The sequence below is a fragment of the Cupressus sempervirens genome, chromosome 8, assembly GCF_028749045.1.
Source record: "Cupressus sempervirens isolate cs-2001-9-10 chromosome 8, ASM2874904v1, whole genome shotgun sequence".
Classification (NCBI taxonomy): Eukaryota; Viridiplantae; Streptophyta; class Pinopsida; order Cupressales; family Cupressaceae; genus Cupressus; species Cupressus sempervirens.
The window spans coordinates 591,080,491-591,090,413 of NC_143125.1; the positions used below are offsets into that span (position 1 = coordinate 591,080,491).

The 9,923-nt window shown below is 36.2% G+C and overlaps 1 pseudogene across 1 annotated transcript; it reads right to left on the minus strand.

Annotated features, from left to right (window-relative positions):
• Nucleotides 1-2,387: 2,387 nt before the first annotated feature.
• Nucleotides 2,388-4,647, minus strand: LOC149543819 (threonine--tRNA ligase, chloroplastic/mitochondrial 2-like; annotated as a pseudogene). The gene is made up of 4 exons (XR_016355113.1): nt 4,612-4,647; nt 3,061-3,369; nt 2,757-2,957; nt 2,388-2,674 (listed from the first exon to the last, which is right to left on the minus strand). The product of XR_016355113.1 is annotated as a threonine--tRNA ligase, chloroplastic/mitochondrial 2-like (transcript).
• Nucleotides 4,648-9,923: the final 5,276 nt, after the last annotated feature.

Sequence of the window (9,923 nt, forward strand, 5' to 3'; positions counted from 1 at the left end):
TTAGTGCAACAAGACCATTTATGTCTTCCTACACTACCTTCATGCGATGACTTCCTTTTAGCCCTTGCAGGCCTGTTCATGGAGTCTCACATTGAAGATGTGGGAGACATTCTTGATGACATTCGTCTTCTTTTTGAGGCAAATACTTCTTTTTTCGTAGTGATAGATTCATGTACTTCAACACTGCAAGGTACACATGGTCTTCTAGGTGATGATTTCTTGCTAGACATTTCAGCTCTATTCTTGGAGTCACACACAATAGATATGGGAGACTTTTATGATGATTTCTCCCTTCTCTTTGCTAAGGTAGATTCTTCTATAGTTATTACACATTCTCTACATGATCAATCCACTAATACTTTTGGCATCAATTTGTGACGGCCAAGTGTCGGAATTGCGACGCAAATGTGTCGCCACTGCGACGGCAGCAGACGTTGTTGTTTTTTAGTCGCAAATTACAACGTCTATTCTTGGACGTCGCAATTTCGACGCCGATCCGTCGCAAGCTCAACATTCTATCCCATCATTGCTCTCGTCGCAATGGATGTGGTTCCCGTCGCAATTCTAACGTCTTCACCATGCATTGCGACGGGGTGGCGTCGACATCTGCCCACAGATTCATTGAGGCGAGAGCCTTTACAGTTCTTCCGTGGGTGTCACACTTGCGACATCCATGGAAACTTATGATGGTGCTGTCGACGCCGCTGGCCGTTGCAATGTTTGCGAATGTGTCGTAATTGTGACGCAAAATCATCAATTGCTACGGCGTCGCTATGCACGCGAAGCTTATTTCATTGCAATGCACGTGCGGACGTCATAATTGCGACGTCCGTGGTTAGCAATATGGCGGGGCCGCTGTGGCGGCAACGCCAATTGCCGTCGCCACCACAACGACCCTGCCACAAGCATCATCTTCAGCTGCTAGCTCTAGCAATGTGTTTGCAGTCATGTCGAGCAGTTGTATTGCTCCTTCATCAAATGTGGTTGCCCATAGCTCCCCAGTGTGGTCTTGCAATTATAGGCGGACCATGTAGCTATAATTGCATTCCGTAAATTGCTTGTCACATTTTTTACCGTACCATTCTTCATTTGCATTTTCAGACAACTTTTTCTTGCATTGCTTTCCTGCCACTTGGTTGGAGCAAGCCGGGTAGGATAGCTTGTCTGTGTTGAGCTCTATAATGGTTGCTTTCACGATGCACTTTATAGCACAAGTAGAATGCACAGTTTGATCATGTATGTCATGAATTGCCATTCTCAATACTGCAGGAGGTTGTGGGGCGTAGCTAATCGATGGCTCACCGTTGTCCTTAACATTGTCATCGAACCATGAATTTAACTCCGCTATCTCTGGAATTTGGAGATTGATCATCAGTTGTGTATTACCTGTGGTGTTGAGTACTCTTCCATTGAACTCAGTAACACGGCCTCCCTTAACCACTAGAACTGTAGTGTCCCTCAAGTAGTAGCTTTATTGCAATTCACTGCCCACTTGCTCGGCTGCTGAGCCCCAAAGCGTCAGATCATGCCTATTCTCAATTCCTATGCCATTCCTATTCCCAATATTACATGCCTATTCTCAATTCCTATGCCCGTGACCAAACGGGCCCTAAGTTCATTGGATTAGTATAGAATTAGTTTAAGGTTAAAATTATCTTCATAAACCCTACTCTTTTACACTTCGTTTCAAAAATCTTTGTAAGCGTTAAACCCACAAAATTTCAAAAAAAGAAAAAAGAAAAGGGAAATTCAAAAGTTGAATGATCAAATCTTGAATAACCATGTAAGTATCCTTGGAGGTTTTCAACAAATCATCCTACCATGATAGTCTATCCTGGACATTAAAAACACACACATTTGGAACCTTGGAGTTGTCTTTGTGATCACACAGTTCATCTGTTTAGAACATAAAGATTTTGATCAAGAGAGGATAAAGTACCCCTTGGTATTTTATTTTGTGTTGTCTGTCATAAAGCTCACACCAACAAGAAGCCTAGACACATGTCAGAATGGTTATTTAATCAAATTTATTACATTTGTTTCTGAAGCCATAAGAATCTTATCAGCTTTTAATACCTAGCATTTGTATGATGAATATTCACCATGTTGAATGATGAATATTCACAGTAATTATCTGGACAGATTGATCTGTGCCTACAATAAATAAATATTGACACGTCTTCCCATAGTGGAGGTTTAAATACAACATGAAATAGCATAGGAAATTGATACCAACAACAGTTGGGAATACGGATGTGTGAACTGAAATATGTTGCCTAAAAAAATATTTTCTAGATGGAAAAAGGCTTCTTGGCTTTCATTACTGATTTCCTCAGCTATCAAAAAAGATAATGAAAACAAGAAAAGGTTATTGTCCTGCAAAAACTGTCATGACAGCCATTTCCAACCATCCACTACAAAAAACTTCTGGCAGCTACTACTTGTTCAATTTTTTCTATAACCTCATTGACGGTCATCATTCCCAGTTCTCCACCATGCCTTGAACGAACAGTTAAAGTTTCACTCTGCACCTCCTTTGGTCCCACAATAACCATTAATGGTATCTTCTGTGTTTCTGAATTTCGAATTAGTTTGCTAAGACGCTCACCATATGATATTTGTGCTCTAATATTTTTTTCCTCATCATTTCCACCACTTTCTGACAGTACGGTACCTGTTGAATTCCAATATTAATCAGTCAACCAGAAACCCTTTGTAGGAAAAACAAAATATGAACATGCAATCAATCTACAGACCTGGGTGTCTGTTACAGGTAAAAGACGGGCTTGTACTGGAGACAGCCACAAGGGAAAATCACCAGTGTAATTCTCTATTAATATGCCAAAGAAGCGTTCAAGAGATCCTAGGATAGCTCTGTGAATCATTATTGGCCTGTGTTTCTCTGAGTTTGAATCAACATAGAATAAATCAAATCGCTCAGGCAAATTAAAATCCACCTGCATACAGATGTCCACAGTATTATTTCGATTAGAAAAATCAAAGTCAACTCCCCAAGATTATACTAATTAAAATTCATGAGTATAGGCCAAATATGTTTACCTGAATTGTTGAGCATTGCCACTTTCTTCCAAGGGCATCTTCAATCTTAAGATCAATCTTTGGACCATAAAATGCACCTCCTCCTTCATCAACAAAATAATCCCAACCCTTGTCTTGAAGAGCATCTTTCAAAGCAGAAGTCGCTTTCTCCCAAATATCATCACTACCCACTGCTTTCTCAGGCTTTGTTGATAAGTTGACTTCATAGCTCTTAAAACCAAATTGAGACAATATTACTTCTGTAAGATCTAGAACAGATCTTATTTCTTCCTTGATCTGACTAGGCAAACAGAAGATATGTGCATCATCCTATGACAAACAATGAAACTCTTAAGTAATATAAAAGAGATAGATTGACTTGTAAATTTCAAACAAATCTTGAAACTGCAGCCCCTGACACCTACTAGATTGAAGATAGATTCATTTTATCAGTTTTAAATTGGTGTTCACGTAGATGTATAACAGAACAAGTCTCGTCTCCTTGTAGAAATGATTAAAACTGATACTACAAGAGAAAATGAACAAAGGCCAAAATAAAGTGGGGTCAAATTCAAAATAATGATTTAGTGTCTAATATTCTCTATTCTCGCCTGTGAAAAATGCTCCGAATGCCTCTTAAGATATTTCTAAATGATTAGCTTAAAATCTATAGTAAACATGGTTTCTCTTGCTTGTTAAAGATTAATTTAGGGAGCAGTACCAACTCTTTTTCAACGTCTTTGAATGTTAAATACTTCATGCCTTGAAAATGGGGTAGAATAAGTTATCAAGCATGTGTTCCTCAATATAGTATTATAGACAATTATTTTTAAAACGATCATAAAAACTGAAGATTTCTGCATATAAAGTATAACTGCCATGACAGATCTGTGTGACATAGGATTTTTTATTCTATTACTAATACTGTTCTTTGGCTCTTTATTAAATATGGGTTATTTGATTAAAATTAAATCTATTGCATGAAAAACGAATTCATATACGAAGCTTTGCAGAAGAGACAATTCATCATGCCCATCAAACATAATAATTGTCGAACGAGTTGCCAGACATCACAAAAGCATTCAATTTACTAACAGTGAAATATTTGTTATTTTCTAAAACATGTGATTTGAATCTCAAACTCAATAGGAGATTCTTTATCAATTCTGTATAATCAGTGACAATGATATGTTGTTTCTGAAATAGTCAATTCTTCAAGAGCTTTACTTAATATCCATTTGCCAATTTAAGTATTATATACTTCTTGTGACCACGACACCTTTGCCCCATATTGATACATTATTTGAAACAGATTAATCATGGGATGGGTATGACATGAAATCCTTACATACAATCTTGTATTGATTTCTCATCTATCATGAAGTTTCTTGTATGTCAATGCCTTTTTACATATTTATGAATCTTTGGAAGTGCATCAAGAATAACAAAATTCTACCAATGGAACAATCTTCCCAACATATAACCATGACATCAAGTACCCCACAGAAGAAAGAGTTGTCATCCAAAAGATAGCCTTAATGCAATGTTCCATGGGAATGCATATTGCATTACCTGGGGAGTGGAAGATGTTCCTGATGTTCCAGACATCCTCAAGACTCAGAGACTCGGAAAGGATGCCATCTTTCTCAGAACTAGACAGCTTGCATCATTTTCTGCATAATGTTCTAAAAAAAGCTAATTTGTTAAAGAAAAATTTTTAAAAGTTAAAGCCTCTAGAAGGTAGAGGTGGGAAGATGGTCATTGCAAATTCAGTACATTGTATTTACTTTTCAAAATTTCAGCTTCTCCTAGTTTCTTGAAGTTACTTTAGTAGCCATAACCTTTTGGAAAAAAATTGCCATCCTCAAAACTATTTCCTTGCATCCCTCAGTCCCAGAAGCTCAGAGAAACACTGCCTAAGAGTTAAAAGAAGACATCAGGGAAACTGAAACTATCACCTACCATATTTGCTAAATCACATTGTTAAAAGAACAATTATGAGCATCATAAGCCTTTCACTAAGATGCATCTCCAAGGTTGGCAACATTAAGTCCTTAGCTGTAAGATTTACTAATGGCTCCACCCTATGTCATTACACAACGGACCTATGAAATTTGTCCTTAATGCCTTGGAGCTTGATAAAATGCGTAATACTAGAGCACTAACAGGTTCTTTGGAAAATCAATGTAGGTTCTTTGGCCTACATATTGAAGGCTTGGATGAAGATTGAATGGACAATTTTATTTGGCTTTTTTAAGGAAATGATATTTGTACTCATAAGAAATTAGAGTGGTGATCTCTTATGAAGCGTTGGAGTTTATGAGTGTATCACAACCTATATGGAGAATTAACACACATTCGTGTGTTTTGGGTAGGGTGGTTATTTGAGTATATATCTTATGTTTCTTTTCTCCTCTTGTTTTCTCTTATGTCAACACTCTTCTTAATTTTTATAGATTTGGTTTTGTTGCATTATTATCTTCAACGGTCTAAGGAGGAGTTCATTATATTTTCTTCTAGTATCAATAAAGTAAATATCAAATGTCTTACATGAGGAAGTACAAACAACTTTGATAAGTATTACTTTCAACTAGCCAAAAACTATTGTTATTGACACAAAATTTTCTTGTGCATTAACAAGTTATAAGTTTTTTTAATGTTGTGATGTTGCTATCAGGATTCAATTGTGTAGTTTTCGGTCAAACTCATTGGTCTATGTTTATGAGTAGTGTTTCACAATAACTTCTTTCTCATTAGAATGAATAGAACACTAAATACTCATTGCATCTAGGTTTGCTCACGGAGGTGAAGCATTGGGCTTTCTCGAGATGTTACCCACCCAAGCACCACTCCAACCCAAATTTTCTTAACCATGGAGTTTTTAAAAGGTTAATGTCATGCTCAAAAATCAAGGCTAAAGCACACAATTTTTTTAAAAAAAGGTAATAACAAGTATCTTATTGAGCTTCACTTTGTTTCGAGAATAGTTTAATATTCTCTACTAAACAGGGCCAACCACATGAAGGTGGAAGCTCATTTGGCCCCACCCCTCTCCCCCTAACATCACTCTACATTCCCCGTTAACATCTAACATTCATTCATTCTTTCAACCATTAATAAAATGTAACATTCAATCAATATCACATGATAACATTCAATCAATATCACATGATAACATTCATTAACACATTAGATTCGTTAACATGCAACATTCATCAATATTCTACATTAACACATAATTCATGAACATTCATTAGCACATAATTAAATTCATTGAGACATAAAATACAATCATTATCAATTAAGGTATGTAGTGACAATCATTTCTTTTTTTTCTTTCTATTTCTTTTTTCTATGTAAGCTCTAAGAGGAGAATCAGTGTCATCATCAATTCCCCCCTCATTAGTTGTTCTGTTCTCTATTCTTGATGATCTCAAATTCCTATGCTGTTGCAAAGGGGGGTCCTCTGCAATAACAAATAAAAGAGTTAAATTAAAAATAATTTATTATAAGTGTTACAAGTATTTAATTATTTTAAATAACATAACTGTGTCTCTTTACCTGATCTGACCACATCATTTTGTTTGGACTCAACGTCAACACGGTCATGAACATCGACCCCTCGATCCTCTACAACTGCTATACAAAATGTTACGTTAATCCAAACACCAATTGCAATTACATATAAAAAATTTAATAGCAAATGTATACCTCCACCACTGGGATGCACATCATGCGAACCTTCGACATCCACAGATTGTGTAGAAGGATTGTCAGGCTGCATTCCAACATCCTACACATTGTTATCATTGCTTGCTTAAAACAGATATACTCACTTTATATTGGAACTTAACATCAAATAGACTAATTGGTAAAGTATTCAATTTGAAATAAATTTCATTTAGCTTATTTACCTGTGGCTCAGATGCATCAGTATTAGAACCTTGCACACTAATTTCAGCTCGTAGCTGTTCAGCCACGGCTCTATAGCCTTGTTGGAAGGCAATTCTCTTATCGTCTTCTGTGAGGCATCTGTTGAACTCTGAGCCCTGCATTTTTGCGTGGTATGGTGAATTTTACTTGCATTGTTTCATCAACCAATGGAGGGTAGTTAAAATATCAACAATAAATCATCTATATCCATTATAATATAATAGGAGAAAAATCGAGCAGTTTTGATGGAGCAATCTACTATATAAATGTTGCGTGTTTGTATGCTTTGCTTGTACCAACATATTTTCTCCAAATTCTTAAGTTGGGTAAGAGTTAGTTCAGCTCTTTGGAAATAAAAATGGCTGCAAGTGCTGTTGCATTCCCTCATTCTTTCAATCACTGCCTTTATTCTCAACTATTGGAGGAAAATTTAGTCAAGGGTGAGATTTTAAATAATGTCATATTAGTGAATCACAAGTTTTCTTCACTAATCTAGATTGCAGAGTCTTGACTTCAATTATTGAATTGTTTATATTGAATATGAAAATCCACTACTGTTATTATATTCTATTGACCTATTTATAATTGATGAGCTAAATAAGGGAGTCCTAGCATTTCCTTTCACATTATATAAAAATTTTGATACAATTTTTCATTTACTAATACTTACAACTCTTGCTTGAAGTTTCGAAAAACCACCAGAGCCGAGCTTGTGTGTCCCGTGCTTTTCTAGTCTTGCCTTTGTTGCCTTTGATGTGTCAGGCAATCTATGAAAAGTTTGAAATATGTTAGATAGTATAAATATGGAGGTTAATTAGTACATAATTAGATTCTCAACAATATCACATACCTTGTTGTACTCTCCACTGGTGTAATATTATTTTTCATGTCAGCTTTATACTTTCCATCCAAAATCAGAGCCTGCCACTCAACCTCAGGAACATAGGGTGGACGCTCGTACCTGGGGTTATCCCGTAAATTTTTTCTGTACTGGTCCCTAATATACTTCAAACATAAACCAGCTTTTTCAAGGAGCTTGTTTCTCTTGAATGCACGAGGTCCAAAGAGTTGGGTCATGCTCTCTATAAGATCATCCTTCAACGGTTTGCGTTGGTGATTCCACCATTTAAGTAAAAAAAAAAATGTTAGACTCATAAATGAAGTGAAGCTACCTTTAATATAGTTCAAGAAATGGATGAAAAGGAAAACTATTATAGCAATGATATGAAATCAAAATAGTGGTTTGGGGTTTTAGTTAGGATATGATGTTCCACCAGGTATGCATGGTGGGCCCAAATATTCGCAAACACTCATCACCAAGTTTTCTCCAAAAAAGATCATTCCCTACAAAACAATCATGAGATCATTAGTCGATGAAGAGTGATCAAAAACTAAATTATTATTATATCACTATAGAATAATAATAACTTTAAAGTACCTAGAACTTTGGCTACTTTTAATGGAATGGCTTCATCGTCGATGACGATCAATGTGACATCCTTCACTGTTCCCGTACTAGGAACATAGGAACATCCAGGAAATGATGTTGCAAGTCCTATTGTAAAAAGTTTCATAAGTTTCATAAGTCTTTGTCACGATCGAAGTATAAAAGAACAAATGATAATTGATGTTATAAAGTTGTAAAAAAGAAACTGTTTGTTGCTGTCATAAGAGAGAAAAAGAGGGATTTGTGTACCAGCAGATGGTGCAATAGTCGATGCATGTAAGCTGCGTGTTGATGACTCAGCAGTCGAAAAGAGATTTTTGGTTGTCCTGGATGGAGGTGGCGTCATCGTAGGATTCAATTGATGTGAAGTTGAAGAATAAAATTGTTAGAGCATGCATAAATATAGAACGCATGGACTAGCATGGACAAGATTGTTAGAGCATTAAAAAAAAGGATTGTTAGAGCATGTATTGTCAATGATTATGATCATTCCTATATATATTCAGTGGAAAATAGAAGTGGGGAATGGAACATGCGATCTACCTGAACCACCTGCAGCACCCTCATCATGGGAACGAGGCTCGAAATCAAGCAAAAAACTCTGTAAAGACAACACATCCATATTTTAATTAATGCCATAAAAGAGCATAACATAAAAACCATTATTGAACTCTTGTTATAATTAAAAATTTCATTAATACTTACTTTTAAGGACTCAGAGGTGTGCAACAATTCAGATGCCCTATCTTTTATTTGTTGAGTCATAGGCTTTATGGTTGCCAAACGTAGAATTTCTTTGCTAATTTTCTTTAAATTAATTTTAATCGAACCGATCGGGTCATCGGTCTCTGCTAAATCGATATAGAAAGGGTCCTCCTCAAGGGGGGCCTGCTGAGGGACTGCAGGTTCCTTTCCCTCCCTCCGACCACTAGCCCTCTGTGACAACAATAGTATTATTATTATCAAAATTACTCCAAAACAATAAAGAAAACAACATTAAAAAAATAACATTTTGCTTCTATCTAGTTTGCACAATTACAAATGAGTTTTACCTGCTCATGTGTAGATGAGCCGGGAGCATCGTTAGCATCCCCTCTGGGCGGTTGCTCCATATTGTGCCCCTGTGTCAAAGATGAAGTATAAAAATGTTAGCCAAAAATTTATTGACTAAATGGTATGTTGGAGTCATTGATTAGAACTTGGTTTAATAGTATATACCACCCCCATGACAGTAGCCTCATTTGTATCTATGCGGTTCAAATTGTAATCAATAAGAAGCTCTTCCCTTGCACGTATTGATTTCATCGCACAGATGAATACATGATTTCCGTCGTGCGCCTCAAATATGCAATTGGGTTGCTTTATAGTTGACCTAGGTCGTGTACTATTTATAAAACTCGCAATATTCCCTGTTGCTTTTGGCCTTCCATCAATGTATATAGCCACACTTTTACTTTGATTATTGTCTTGTTGTTGTATATAATTTTTCGAGAGGGCATACCTA